Below are 16,229 nucleotides of genomic sequence, written 5' to 3'. Positions count from 1 at the left end.
GTGCTCCGGCTTCCTCCCACCGTCCAAAAACATGACTGTTAGGTTAATTGGTCTGTCTAAATTGTCCTTAGGTGTGTGTGTGTGCATGATTGTTTGTCCTGGGAGTCTCTGTGTTGCCCTGTGATGGACTGGCTCTCTGTCCAGGGTGTACCCCGCCTGATTGCCCATTGACCGCTGGAGATGGGCACCAGTCCCCCCCGATTCCTACATGGACAAGCAGGTTCAGAAGATGGATGGATGGATGCTTTCATCTGTGAAACCGGATAAATGCATCATGAAAATAATATTGGTAATGCAACGATTCATAAAACAAAGTTGCATGAACTGCTATGAGTTTTACAAGGCCAAAGCTCCCTTAAGAAGACAGTAATTTAGTTTATAGTTAGAATTTGTAATAAAATGTATTTCTCTTTGGAAAAATATGGAAGAAATACACCAGAATTACTTTTTTAAGACATTGAATTTATGATATTGAAGTTTTATTTTGTGAAATTATATATCTTAATTGTACACCAGCAAATTTTTTCATTCATAAAAATTCTACAGATTTTTATCTTCAAAAATTCAACAACAGAATTTGAATGTAGAAAATGTATCAGCAAAGATTCAACAACTAAGGTGACCTAGCCAAATGATTGCCATTCAATCGAGTCGAGTGGCTTTTAGCCAATCAAATTACGCCTCTCTGATGACTCGATCGAGTGATGATTACTTTGTCTTGGCTCACCCAGGAGGTGACGGCTTTTGTTGAATTACTGCTGCCAAAGTTTGGATGTTGAATTTTTAACCCTCCCACTGTCTTTATGGGTGACCCCGCGAGGAAAGTTGACCACTGAGCAGGGTTGATGGTTTGTTCCTTGAGGTCCACGTGGCAGGGGTGAGGTGGTGCTCACTCCTCACCCCTGCCACGTGGACCCAAGGGACAAACCATCAACCCTGCTCAGTGGTCAACTTTCCTCATGGGGTCACACCCATTAGGGCAGTGGGAGGGTTAAAAATGAAATTCTGCTGCAGAGTTTTTACGTATAACATGTTTGCTGTTGTATTTTACTTAAAAACATTTTTCAATAACATAAATTACCCAACACTAAAATTCTATGTCATTAATTCAATTCCTACAATAGTGATGCATTTCTTCCATAGGAAGGCCTAAAATAACTTAAAAGACGGAGACCATGACACCATCTCCGATGAGGGTCACCCACCAGTATCAGCTAAAACCTGCTGATTTTATTCATGTCAGTAACAAATGCCCCACTGCTCTGGTTTATACCAGCTCTGGAGCGTCAATGAGGAGGTTAAAGAACGTCGATGCACACTTACTAACAGTGCACCACTAGACGGCAGCATAGATTCAATGACATGAAAACCACAGCTGTCTACACCTCAGAAACATCTTCAGCTCACACTCCATTTATCACCTGTTATCTCTGTCAGGGTTTAAAAGGATGGTTTCCCCTGACCATGCTGCTTCTTTTTAAAGAAAATCTCTATCACTCCTTATTTGTTTTCTCAGATGAATCTGGCATGAGTTGGCATGCTTTATGCACATTCATCTGTCAGGATGCATTAGGTTTGGACGTGAATGATTGGACTGCAGGCACTGGAACGCATCAAAAAGGACTGGGAGGGAGAGGAATGTGTGTGTTGTTCAGTCAGAGGTGGTGATGTGTGGAGACTGGTCAAGACTCCAGCTCTGGCGTAGGAGGTTCCAGGAGACATTAAGCATGTAGGGTTTGCACTTTGACCTCACTTAGTGCACAAGAGCAGGTGTTAACCCCCCCCTCCCCACACACACACACACACACATACACACTGTCCCAAACGTGTGTGTGGCATTGCTTTTTTGTTGAGTCCATTTCAGTCGAAAATTAAAGATTAGCAAACAAAGAACTAATTTAGGTTTTTGTATTTTTTTTTTTTCACAAAATAAAACACTAGACTAGACTGACCAACATTGGCAGTGAAACTCATCTAGTTTGAGATGCAGAAGTCAAATTCAGCACTTCATCCTTCACAAGGACTTGTTCATGTAGGACGGATCGTTGCATGACATCCAGTCTGGTGCGATTGTGAAAAACGTGAGAAAATAAAACTCCTTCATGCAGATGGTCATATTGTAGCAGTGGCAGTAGCAGTTGCTCAAGCGGTAGAGCAGGTTGTCCGGTAATCGGAAGGTTGGAGGTTCGATCCTGAGAATGCTGCTGTTGTGTCCTTGGGCAAGACACCTAACCCGCCTTGCCTGCTGGTGGTGGTCAGAGGGACAGAGGCACCAGTGCTCGGCAGGCCTCGCCTCTATCAGTGCGCCCCAGGGCAGCTTCGGCTACATCGTAGCTCATCCCCTACCAGCATGTGAATGTGTGAATGGCTGATTGTGTTGTGAAACGCCTTGGGGGGTTGTAGAACCTTAAGAAGGCGCTATACAAATACAAGCCACCCTATGAAACAGCACATTTCACCAGAAGCTAACTAAATTGTAAATAATTTGCTCAAATTTAAACAGAAGGAAAGAAAAAAAAATCCCATTTTAGTGTGAAAGGGCCAGCTACACTGACATGTGTCAAACATTTCCAGACTATTTTTGGTTTGTTAATTTAAGGTTAATTAAATATTAACAAAAGAAGCTAATAAGATTTTTTAAAATGCTGCAAAAACAGTAAATTTCCATTAAACATTCCAATTATTTTACAAATTGACCAGTTCTTTAATAAGGATAATATAATAGTTATATTAATCAAAGAAATATTTAATAAAATATTAACATTTGCCATCTGTAGTTTTTAGAAGCTCCGCTAGAGGGCAGAGGACATGTACAAAATTTAAAACAGGAGATTTTTTTTTTATTTAAAAAGGGGGACTGCAGGGTGTGTTCCAACTACAGGGGGATCTCACTCCTGAGCCTTCCTGGTAAGGTCCATTCAGGGGTTCTGGAGAGGAGGGTCCATCGGATTGTTGAACCTCATGTGGTTTTCGTCCTGGCCGTGGAACACTGGACCAGCTCTATACCCTCAGGGGGTTCCTGGAGGGTGCGTGGGAATTTGCCCAACCAGTCTACATGTGTTTTGTGGATTTGAAGAAGGTGTTTGACCGCGTCCCTCGGGGGGCCCTGTGGGGGGTACTCCGGGAGTATGGGGTACCAGGCCCTCTGATAAGGGCTGTTAGGTCCCTGTATGACCGGTGTCAGAGCTTGGTCCGCATTGCCGGCAGTAAGTCGGGCTGGTTCCCAGTGAGAGTTGGACTCCGCCAAGGCTGCCCTTTGTTACCGATTCTGTTCATAACCTTTATGGACTGGATTTCTCGGCGCAGCCAAGGTGTGGAGGGCATCCGTTTTGGTGGCCTGAGGATCAGGTCTCTGCTTTTTGCAGAGGATGTGGTCCTGTTGGCTTCATCAGAACGTGATCTTCAGCTTTTGCTGGAGCAGTTCGCAGCCGAGTGTGAAGCAGATGGGATGAGAATCAGATCCTCTAAATCTGAGACCATGGTCTTGATTCAGAAAAGGGTAGAATGCCTTCTCCGGGTCAGGGATGAGATCCTGCCCCAAGTGGAGGAGTTTAAGTATCTCGGGGTCTTGTTCACGAGTGAGGGAAAACTGGAGCGTGAGATTGATAGGTGGATTGGTGCTGCATCTGCTGTGATGCGGGCGTTGTACCGGTCTGTCGTGGTGAAGAGAGAGCTGAGTCAGAAGGTGAGGCTCTCAATTTACCGGTCGATCTACATTCCTACCCTCACCTATGATCATGAGCTTTGGGTAGTGACCGAAAGAACGAGATTGCGGATACAAGCGGCCGAAATGAGTTTTCTCCAAAGAGTGGCTGGGCTCTCCCTTAGAGATAGGGTGAGAAGCTCGGTCATTCGGGAGGGGCTCGGAGTAGACCCGCTACTCCTCCACATCGAGAGGAGCCAGTTGAGGTGGCTCGGGCATCTGGTCAGGATGCCTCCTGGACGCCTCCCTGGTGAGGTTTTCCAGGCACATCCAACCGGGAGGAGGCCTAAAGGGAGACCCAGGACACAGTGGAGGGACTATGTCTCTCGCCTGGCCAGGGAGTTGGCCCAAGTGGCTGGGGAGAGGTAAGTCTAGGCCTCTCACCTTAGGCTACTGCCCCCGCGACCCGACTCCGGATAAGCGGATGAAAATGGATGGATTTTGAAGAGAGTGCTAATCTTGTTAAAGAGGTAGAGCTCCTAGAATTAGGTGCACCAAACAGAACACATTTACAACAATACAATTACATTTGTTTAAAAACCTAGGAAGTGTAGTAAATTCCAGAGTTTGGTTGCATTTGCAATGTGTTGCATAAAGATTAAAGCTCCAAAACTTCTGTGGATTTAACATCCTTGTTAAAAATGCATCAACCTCTGTCAGACCAAGAAATCTTTTCACTGTGATGACGTCAATTACATTCCTGCCAACTATTAGGACGTGCTGGTGGTCCTTTTGGAACTAATACTCGTAAAAACCCAGACGGACCTCAATGAGGGGTGTGTTTGGTGGCGTGGCTTCACTGATCAGCAGGCCAAAGTCTGCCGCTGAAGCACAGCAATGAATAATCCGAGTTGTAAAATAAATTCTGCAGAATATGCATTTACAACAGAACAAAACGATGCAAAGGGTTTAAATGAGTACTTTAAGAGCAACTTGTCCTATAATGTTATCCAAATAATACGATTAAATTTAGTTTCTTTATATTAATGCACATCAAGCAGGTTTTCTTGCTTGAAACATTAAAATTAGCACCTGCAGATCATCCATAAACACTCAGAAACCCATATGAGTAATCCGTTACACAAATAAAATCAATGCTTTTCTAATGATGAGGTTTATGATTTTGGTGCATGTCAGAACAGAGGAAGCCAGAAAACAGTAAAACTACTCTTTTGCTCTGTCTGCAGTTTATTTTTGGCCTCTGCTTCAAATCTCGACACCTGTGATCATCTGGTGTGTGGCAAGCATTTTGTGTATATTTCAGTGTTTTGCTCATTAAGAGATTATTTTATACAACCCAACAAAAGCTTTGACATTCCTGCACAGCAGATCGTCTTAAAGCAGATTTATTGAGAAGTTAAATATTTTTACCTTGCTGTTTTGAAATCGTTTTCTGAGTGGAAGAAAGGTGTGGTTTAGATTATGACCTAAAAAATTACGATTAAAGCTTTTTACTTCATTCTGATGGCTACTGTTTGAGGTATATAAGCAGAAAATAAAAAAGTTTGAGCGTTATGAGTTAAAACACATCATTAGCTCCAGGTTAGCATTACGCTAAAGCAGTCAGACAGAAATCCTCCCTCTATCCTGCAGGTTTAAGAGGTTTTCCTGCTCCTGTAACGATTTCATCCGGGTTTTCAGTAAATAAATAATCTAAAACATAGCTGTGAGTTTTATATCAAACTTAAATTTTAAATACTGAGCTGTAAAAACACAATTAGTAACAGTTGATTTTTTTGGAGGTGATCTGAGTTTTGAAAAAGTAATAGATGGATTCTTGGGAGTAAGTAAATTACCGCTTAGCATTTTTATTCCGGCTTGGAAAGAAACCCCATAACTGGAAAAAGTAAATAATTTAAAGCGTGATTTTTGTAACGTGTAATTTAAAAAAAAAGGCTGGGATAGTTGGTAGATCAGAGCTTCTGCACATTTGATTGTTGTACTTATTCCATTCAGTGGAGACCACAGCAAGTGCTGCCATAAAACTGCTTCTGACACCAGTTTGGGAACTATTCTATTCTATTCTATTCTATTCTATTCTATCCTATTCTATTCTATTCTATTCTATTCACTCAGGGGTCTGCAACCTGCAGCTCTAGTGCTACTTTGACCCCATGACCTAAGCAATATTTATCTTGAAATTGAAAACCAGAAAGGGTAAATTTGGCTGTTTTACCATCCAAAATTCATGCTGTGTGTTTTTAGAGGCAGACAACGAGAAAAAGTGTTTGCCTGTATAAACTTGGTTATTATAAATGCACAAAGCCCAATAATGTTAATATTAGAATTAACGAGAGAAAAAAAAAGAATGGCTGGAGTTCGCACAATACAAGCATGTTTGCTTTTTATTCATATCTAAATCATTCAGATCAGCAAACACATCTGGAAATCTGACCAAGAACCGGAGTAAACGCAAAATGGAAAATCCACTTTTTGAGTTTTTTACCCTTTGATATTGTTATTTCCTCATTAAAACAACCCCAAATCATTTTTCTGCTGCAGTCATCCATTTTTCCTTTATCAGCTGCAAATTTATAGTTTTACTTTGAAAATTCGGGAAAACGCCTGAATGAAAACTCTCCCTGAAGATGGTCTCCGAGAAGATGATCTCGGTTCTGAAACCTGGATATTCTGATATTCTGATATATTAAAACATCGCCATAAAAACCATGCATCTTGTCTGCATAGACATATATAATGGCCAGCACCTGACATGTATGTTAGGTGTTGTTTTGTAGCAGACTTGATAGTCCAGTGGTTAGAGTGTCAAGGTAGTCATTAATAACTGGACTACCAGGGAGAATACAACAGCATCCTGACCTAAGATGACCTTGTGGGTGCGTTTTGTCGGAGCGGTGGTGGGCGGAGCTTCACTGAATCTAACCGTTTCATTTCTGCGTATAAATTCAGGCTGACAAAAACAACTCATATTTAAGAAAATGGACATCTCAATTGTGCCAACGGTAATATTTGACCATATATTGTGACTATTTTAGCTCTCAAAGATTTAAAATAGCAAACAAATTTAGTTCGGAGTAAAAATGCAGTAGCCTCCCTTGTTGAATTAATAAATATTTATGATTAATCATATTAATCCTAGTCTAAACTGTTTCCTTTCCAATTCCATCTTTCAGTTCTTTTTAAAACACAGAAAAGGTGTAATTACCTGCAACGTTTCCTTTGCGGCGTCAGTCTGATGATGTTTGCAGCCGCAAACGAAACGTTGCAGGTAATTACACCTTTTCTGTGCTTTAAAAAGAACTGAAAGATGGAATTGGAAACTAAACACAGCAAGAACACACCAAAGGTGTTTCCTTTCCAGCTCAAGAGAAGAATGAAGACAAAGGACTCTTTCTTTTAATAAATCAGAAGAACTCTATTTTTAATACAGCTAATCAAACAAAGTGTTAGCCAATAATTAAATGTGAACCAATCTGTGAAATGAAAATATTAATTACTTGATATTATAATCCTATAGAATATAATAAGTAATATACCTTTAAATATTTCCACTAGAGACTGATTACACGTAAGGTTAAGCCACATCACACATTGCTTTTTCTGATCCAATCAGAATCTTCCAGATCTGACGGAGGCAAGGTTTTGGTGGTGCTTGGTAAATCTGTCCTTTTTTGATTTGACCGTAAATCAAAACATCCAAATTATAAAACTATGCCCACATCAGCTTAAACTTCAGTTCAAAGCATTCTAGAGAAGTTGTCGGAGTGGCCAATCCGTAACTTTCCTCTTCAGCCGAAAGAACCAACGACAAGCTGGATTAAATCTGTTGCATGTTCCACCTGCTGCAACGTTTCCTTTCAGAATAAAAGCTGAACCATCACGACCCCCCTTTTGGGTCTCGCTAGATGACAATAGAACTGTCGTGACCCGGAAGTATCTCAAGACCGGTCTGGCCGGCAACCGCTGCTTTTCCTACCGGCTTCGGTTCCAGAGAAGGTCAAGCTGGACCTCGACATTCCTGATCTAACGGGGACTTCCGCAAAGGGTACGTAGGCCGGCAGAATGGCGTCTCAATGTGTGTTATAATCTCCAAACCAAAAGCTTAGCGCGAAACATCATCTTCACTTCCATCAGCAAAAATTGTTTCTCCGGATCTGCTGGTTCTGAACATATTCACACATACACCATTCTCAGTCTTACTTCACCTTAGTGACACCATACACCTAGTGTTTAAAGTTAGTTTAGTTTAATTTGTTTAGTAATAAATCTTTAAACTTTTAAAACTTGACTCTCTTTCTGTTGTCTCTGAGTGAATACGAAGTTGTTACATAATCCCTGCAATAAAAAGATCCAATCTTCTGGATAAAAGTACCCAAAGATCCATAAGGTTGATTTCATATTTCCTATGGAATCTCACATTTTATGGTTCATTAAATAATATGTAAATTTAATCGTTACACTAGGCCTAATATTTGTCAGACCTGTAAGATTAAGAACCACTTCATTAGAACCTGTCCGACAACGTGAAGCAAGCTAAAAGATCTCAAAAAGCATTCTGTCATGCCTCATTCTGAAGAATTAGCAAATAAGAACCCAGAACTAAATCTAAAGCCCTGCATGTCTCACTAGGTCAAGGTCAGAGGTCATGATTCAACAATTACAAAGAGACATTGAACTGGGTTAGCCTATTTTGCCATTTCGAGTTAAGACCATCATACTTGACCCTGCTGGGAGCATGGTGCAACTGCAGTGTCTACCAGCTGGTTGAGTCACCATGTGTCTGAGCATGCTCTGTAATGCAATAAGCAGATGGAAGACGGAGTGGCGGATGACTCACTCAGCGTGTGCTTATGAATAAGTCAACGTGATATGCATGATTATAGAGAAATATTTTAGTAGACATGTTATTCATCCTGGGGGACGTATAAATCCAGCCACTATCCACTTAAGATTAAAGCACAAATATCAAAAATGGATGTCCAGGATGATCTGAAAAGTCATAACGTGTGACATTTACAACATATAAATCCTACTGGTGAAATGTACTAATGCGTTTTCTGCTTTCTCAAATGCAGTCCGTCTCCAGGATCCAGACTAAAAGCCTGGAGGGGCCGACCGTGACTCAAACACAAACTTACGCACGGTGAGTCATGCATCAGCCCGTATAACTTACTATAGACCAGAGACAATAATCCTCTATCATCATTGTTTTATGTGGTGACAAACACTAAGTGTGAATATTTTGATCAGCAAACATCTCCCAAACCTTTATTTTACTATTTTGGCTTGATGTCAGAGCACGAGGAACCGATGCAAGTGAAAGTCAGGAACCTTTTAAAGTTTTATTGTTTGTATGTTTGTATAACGCTGGTTTAATTAACTAAAATTTTTAGTGTACAGCGCCTTGTTTGGTTGTAATGCCTTGTGAATGTGCTTTATAAATAAAATTGGATTGGATTGGATTGGATTTTAAATCTTCAACCTGACTGTGAGAGGAGTGGCTGTCGGCTGCGCTCCAACACATCAGCGGATTCTAATTTCCATTTCATTTCCTAGAAGAAATCTTGCAACTTGGTGCAGAAATCATATTTCTCCAAACAGATGTGCTCTCTTGGAAGGAAATCTATTTATCGCAGTTTCCAAATCAAAACTTAAAAATCACCTGATACTGGATGACTTATGCTCCAGGTGAGATTGATGAATGTTTCTCAGCACAGATGTGTGTGCTTGGAAGAGAAAGCCAGATAAACCGATACACTGTCTGATTTATATTTTTAGATGAGATCATCACAGACACCGTACTCCCTAGAGCCCCACCTCGACTTTGCTCGCCGGGAACATTCCCACATTCCCGCTGGTTTGTATTGCTTTCAGATATCCAGTAGCACTGTGGGCAGCTGCAGCTGACGAGCGCAGCTTCTGCCACATGGTTGTTGATAAACTCCTTACATCATCGAGACAGTAAATACAGGCAGTAAAAAGGAGACGGCAATAAATATACTGGATCAACAGACGCGCTAGCCATGTTGAAAATCTGCAAACTCACAAGATTAAAAAAAACGACCCTGAAATATCTAAGAAATGTAGATTTTTATTTTATTTTTAATTCCCTGCTATCTGCTGCCACACTCCTGCATTTATTGCTTTTGCAGATGTTTGTAATCTGGTTTTTTGGCAGTTTGAAAATTCAAATCTTCACGTATGTTTTTTCCTTTCACAAGCGGCAACAATCTCGTCTTTTGTTGATTTTCACCCAATTTATCAACCTTTTTTTTTTCAATCTAGTGCCAAATCAAACAGGCCTGTAAGATGCTTGATGGAAAAATCCAAGATTCAGCCCAAAAATGTTGAAAAAAAGGACTGGAGGTTATGATGTGATGGAGATGTTGACATGTGAAATGAACAGCCAACAAAACCTCACTTTTTTTAATATCAGAGGTAAGAGGCCGTTGCATTCACTGAAGAATCCTAAAGATATCAAAAAAGGCAGATTGTTGTCGTGTTTTCAGCCAAGTGAGTCAAACTCCCAACGTAATGTCGTAAATTCATGGGCGGACCTTTTTAACAACGCCCCTACACAAACACACTGAAATATGTGAGGTCATTAACCATGTATTCATCAAGCTGCAGTCAACTTTATGCTCAGTCCCACTTTCCTGCAGAGAATGATTCCAGGATGCACGAAGATGGAGTTGAGAGTGGAGAATCTGCTGAATGAAATCCACCTATTAATCCATCTGTCTGGACATGTACACTCAAGAGTCAGCGTCTCCATTGTCACTTATTCCAATGTGGTGCTCCTGTCTGTATTGCATGAATCAAAGGCCATTATTGCAATGAGTTCTAGAACTTTGTGGGTCAAAGATGCCTCGCCGTTTCCTCTGCAGCTGTGAGTTCTGTCAGCGTAGAGGAGAAGCCGCCTTTTGGCAACCTTCACTCCAACTTTCCTGCAAGATGTCAACAGAACTGTTTTTTTTTTGTTGTTTTTTTTACCATTTTCTCTTGATGTCTCATCTAATCCACCTTCATGTGTTTGAGTTTGTTACATCTGATTGGATTGTGATGTCATCTCAGAAATAAGATGATTAAACTAGAATCATATTGTTGAAGGTGTCAGGCAGCCATGGACGTAGTTTTGACTTTAGAAGTGGAGGCATCCGGGTGGAATACCTTCTCCAGGTCAGGGACGAAGCTCTGCTTCATGTGGACGTGTTAAAGTATCTTGGGGTCTTGTTCACGAATGAGGGAAAGATGGAGTGCAAGATCGATAGGCGGATTAGTTCTGGGTCTGCAGTGATGCGGGCGTTGTACCGGTCAATCTACGTTCCAACCCGTACCTAGTGTCATAAGCTTTGGGTAGTGACAGAAAGAATGACACTGTGGATACAAGCGGCCTAAATGAGTTTTCTCCACAGGGTGACTGGGCTCTCCCTTAGAGATAGGGTATGAATCTCCGTCATCCGGCAGGAGCTAGGAGTAGACCCGCTGGTCCTCCACATTGAGCCATTTGAGGTGGCTTAGGCATTTGATCAGGATGCCTCCTGGACGCCTCCCTGGTGAGGTTTTTCAGGCACGTCCACCCAGGAAGAGGTCTACAGAAAGACCCAGGACACGCTGGAGGGACTGTGTTTTTCAGCTGGCCAGGGAACATCTGTTGATTCCCCCAGGAGCTGGCCCAAGTCGCTGGGGAGAGGGAAGCCTGGGCCTCTCTGCTGCCCTCGTGACTCGACACCAGATAAGCGGAGGAAAATGGATGGAGAGAGCTATTTCATATTTTCTGCGTTATAATTGTTTAAGAAGAAGAAGAAGAAGAAAATATCATTTCTATAGCACCTCTCAAGATAAAAATCACGAGGCGCTTCACAAAAACAAAAAAAAATGTAAAAATATAAAAAAGCATTTAGAAAATGTTTAAAAATATATTTAAAATGAGCAAAATTAGGCAATTGGGATTTAAAAGAAAAAATTTTAAGAAAGAGAGAGAGTGAACAGTAAAGAGGGAAATCAGTGGATCCTGAGGAAGGTGGAATAGGTGGGGAGAGCAGAATAAAGAGAGAGTGGTGAAGGTCATACAAAAGCCAGCTTGAACAGGTGAGTCTTCAGCTGCTTTTTAAAGGAGACCACTGAGTCCACTGATCTCAGGCTCAGGGGAGAGAGGTCCAGAGTCTGGGGGCCACAGCAGCAAATGATCTGTCACCTTTGGTCTTTAGCCTGGTGCTGCACAACCAGTAGGCTTTGATCACTGGACCTTAGGGACCTGCTGGGGGTGTAGGGACTAAGAAGATCACCAATGTAAGATGGTGCTTGTCCATGTAAGGCCCTATAGACCAGAACCAGGATCTTGAAATGAACCCTGAAGCTGACTGGCAGCCAGTGAAGCTGGAGGAGAAGCGGGGTGATGTGGGTGTGTTTGGAGGACTTGGTCAGAAGCCGAGCACAGGCATTCTGAACCACCTGTAGACGGTTCAGGGAGGTTCTGCTCAGACACGTGAAAAGAGAGTTACAGTAGTTTGTGTGAGGAGACGAAGGTGTGGAGAACTGTCTCAAGTTCAGAGCGGGATTAAGGGGTTGTTTGGATTTGTGGTTAGCTGTTATCTTGTTTGTTTGGTAAGAACTTAATTCTAAAATTAAGATATTAATCTTTTTAAAGCATTTGAATTATTCCTCAAATCAGTTCTTTCTTTTCATTTAAACACTGAATATCAACAGCTCTGCGGCGTTACCCGTCTGTTTAAACCACAAATTAAATTAAATTCAATTCAAGTTTATTTATATAGCGCCAAATCACGACAAGAGTCGTCTCAAGGCACTTCACATAATAAACATTCCAATTCACAGTTCACCAGCTGTCACAAGTTCAACAAAATGTAATTTGATTGTGTTTCTCTGACTGGAGTTGGTCTCGTCTCACAATATGGATACATCTGCTCGTAATGAGCTACAGCCGTAGCATCTGGCAAGTAAAATAATAGATGCCTGTGACCAACCCAAGCGTCAGTGTTCATCCACCTGCTTCCTATTAACAACCAGATTTATGCTTGAGTTACATCCACGTGAAATGTATTTAAAGGTGTTGCGGTTAGGAAGAAGCGTGTCAGATCACCGTCGACGTCTAACACACATAAAAGGAAAGTGTATCCATAAAAGTCAAATGAGGTTAAGGCTGGTTCAGAGTTCAGGTGAATAAGAAGTTTGCTGCTCTGAGCTATTTAGACGACACTTGTAGACGTCCGACAAGCGGATCGAGATGGTTGAGTCGCTAATCTGGTCAGACCTGATATATTTCCACAAGAAAGTACAAGAAGGGAATTTTTTTATTCATTTAATAAAAAATTCAACACATTTTGACCCTCTTATTTCTTTCTTCATTCACCATATTCTCCAGCCAGGTGTTACTCTTTAAAGCACAACCAGACATTAATGAGAACTGCTGTGTTTTTTGGCCAGAGTTGTGGGTAAACGAACTTTAATGTTATTGACAAAAGGCAGGATTTAGGGACAAACTCACAATGACACGCTCTCACTAAGTGTGTTTTCTCATACAAACTCCGTTATTAAAACTAAATTTTGGCGATTTGGTTTGAGATCAAAGGCATCATAAACTGGTTAGAGCTTTAAATGGATGCAATTCAAAAAGATATAATCAGGAAGCCACAAATTATTTATCTTAAATCAACAATGATTTGATATGGAGGTTTTGTGCACGACCCTGTTATCTTGTTCTTTTCCATGTTACACCAGAACAACCCAAAACAAAGATTTGCCATTCTTTAAATAATCTTGAGGAATGAGCTGCGTATTTGTCGGAATATAGGAATCTTGGTGCATTTAAAAAAAACACACTTCGGGATTCTTTGCAGCTTTTTCATATTTTTAAATCATGTTCTTGAGCCAGTTTGTGCTAAAATACAGGGTTAATGAAAGGCCACTGAGCCCCTATCGCCCCCTGTGGCCAGAATGTTCCACTTAAAACTTCAGGCATGCCTGGTGCTGCTTCCAGCACGTTTCCTGCGTGTTTTAGATCGTGAATGCAGCTGATTCGTTTAATTCAAAGATGAATCACTCCTGTAGAAACTAATGAAGGCCAAGGAGGCATTTCAGCAGTTTGATTAACGTGTTAAAAAAACGTACACACAGCAAGGAGATTGGTTTTGTTTTCTGTTCTACAAAGGGACACTAGGGGGTGCTAAAAGCAAGCCTAAACTGTCTAGTTCCCCTTTAAAGTTTGCATCGGTTCCAGTGCAGGTTGATTTTAGGTAGACTACTTTGTCCCAAATTTCCCCAACATCTTAACCAGAAATGCTGCTTTTGTTCAAAATGCGTTATTGTTATTTTTCTGTGAAGAGAACACAAAAATGAGAAATGTGTATGTGTTTTCATCAACAGTTCTGGCCTCTTGGAAGCAGACAGGGTGCCTCCAAAAGCAGAATGATGTTTCAAATACATCACAATCATTCTGCTGCAGATGACGTATTTCTTTTACGTACGTATGGGTGGTGTGTGTGGTCTTCTTCCAGTTAGAGAGTAAAGCAGCAGACCTTTTCTTTTCAATTCCTGTCACTTTTTGTATCTGGTGACCACCAGGAGCAGTCTAAATGGACTGATGTCAGTGTTGGATATTTTTTTTGTTGGTTAGTTTTAAGGAAAAGCTTTATAAAATTTTATTTTTTTCAAGTAGAAATAATTATAACCTCTTCTAATTTGGAGTTTTGACTCAGGTTTGTGAAGGGAAATCAAAGAGGTCATAGATAATGAGCTGGTATTAATCCTGAAAAAAACAAAACATCTTCAGCAAATCCTAACTCTGTTTTCCAGGAATTACTCCAACATTGCTGAGGTTGTTACCTGGTTCTTTCTGGATGAAGATTTTAGATTGATTGCTTCTTGCTTGTGTGGCAGGGTGGGGAGATGGGGGCCCGGGCGGGTTTCGATCCCCCAGGCTCCCGGGTGGGAGTCATGCATGCTTAGCCAAAGGGATATCCCCCTCAGCCAGGGCGCATGACCAATCAGGATAAAGTGACAGTCACCCTGTCACACTTGCACCAAAAATTTCACCGTTACTGAAAATAAACTAAATTTTTTTTTTGCATGAATAGTTTGAAAATCCGAGCGTCTGTGAGTTTTTGACACTAAAAAACAAAAAAGACACAATGAGTTTAAGTCAAAACCTAAGATACATATTTTAAAACATAAAAGTATCTCTTTGCTTTCAAATTGGAGGAATTTATTTATTTTATTTGCTACTATTGAATGAAAAAAAGATCATGAATTAAGCAGGTTTTATAGCTGCACACAAGAGCCAGTCCCTTGTTGTGAGACAAGGTTAAACTCAGAGAGCAGCTGTTATGTGTTTGTTCTAGCAGGAATGTGAGTGTAAGTTCAGCAGAGTTGACTGCACACTTGTACAGCTGCAAAGCAGCTTCAAATATGCGGTTATGTTAGTAAATAACTTTGGTGACCTCACCTCGCCTTAAAAATCTATTAAAGGTTTGACCTGTAGGTCAGCTGCTTTGCAGAGTGCAGGTTAGTTCCTGCATATTATTAAAACGCGCTCAAACTAAACTGGAATGAAATGAAATGAAATGAAAAATTTGGATATTTGCAAAAAATACTTTTTTTTCCCATCCATCCATTTTCAGCCACTACGTCGCGGGGGCAGCCTAAGCCAAGACGCCCAGACTTCCCTCTCCCCAGCTACTTGGGCCAACTCCCTGGCCAGCCGAGAGACATAGTCCCTCCAGCGTGTCCTGGGTCTTCCCTTGGGTCTCCTCCTAGTTGGACGTGCCCGGAAAACCTCACCAGGCAGGCGTCCAGGAGGCATCCTGACCAGATGCCTGAGCCACCTCAACTCAACCTCTCAATGTTTATTTTTTTAATCATAGTTAAACAGAATTTGATACTTATTTAGAAACTGTAGCTTAAAGCTGCAATGAAAAATTTGGAAATCAATTTAGCTTAAACATTTTTTATTCCTATTAACATTATTTTAACATAGCAATAAATGTGTGTGTGCGTGTTTCTGTGTGCTCCGTCTTCTCAAACCCCAAATAAGTCATGGCGGATGGCTGTTTCCTCTGGAGGTTTCTTCCTGTTAAAAGGGAGCTTTCCTCTCCACTGTCACTACATGCTTGCTGTGAGGATGGCATTAAAGTCTCTGACACAACAAGTCAGTGACTCGATGCGGGTTCTTTATGTAAGAAACCTTTAACTCATTGGCATAATGAATTGAACTCAATTGGAATGTTTTATCTTATGAAGTGACTTGATACGACTCTTTCTTGTTGTGATTTGGTGCTGTTAACTGAATGGAATTTCATTGAATTGGATATATTGTGGAGATAAAAAAAATAAGAAACAGGTTCTCTCACATTTGTCTAAAAACCTCTGCCAATAATATTTTGGGATTGAAAGCAACGATTGGACCATGCGGTTGTCAGTCTTGCCAAACTGCCGCACTTCCACAGGTCTTCTTACACACTCACATATTCAGCAGCAGAACACCACTGGTGTGTGTATCAGATATAGTATATATCATGGAATGAGAATCAGCCAGCTACTACCACTT

General features: G+C 41.1%; 1 long non-coding RNA gene across 1 annotated transcript; it reads left to right on the top strand.

Moving 5' to 3' along the window:
- Positions 1-14,055: 14,055 nt before the first annotated feature.
- On the top strand, positions 14,056-16,021 carry LOC139066272 (uncharacterized). The gene is made up of 2 exons (XR_011519205.1): positions 14,056-14,147; positions 15,304-16,021. It is a non-coding gene; the product is annotated as an uncharacterized lncRNA (long non-coding RNA).
- The last annotated feature ends 208 nt before the right edge of the window (positions 16,022-16,229 follow it).

Source organism: Nothobranchius furzeri, chromosome 2, assembly GCF_043380555.1.
Source record: "Nothobranchius furzeri strain GRZ-AD chromosome 2, NfurGRZ-RIMD1, whole genome shotgun sequence".
NCBI lineage: Eukaryota > Metazoa > Chordata > Actinopteri > Cyprinodontiformes > Nothobranchiidae > Nothobranchius > Nothobranchius furzeri.
The sequence above is the reverse complement of the archived record's forward strand: the minus strand, read 5'-3'. Positions and strand labels throughout refer to the sequence as shown.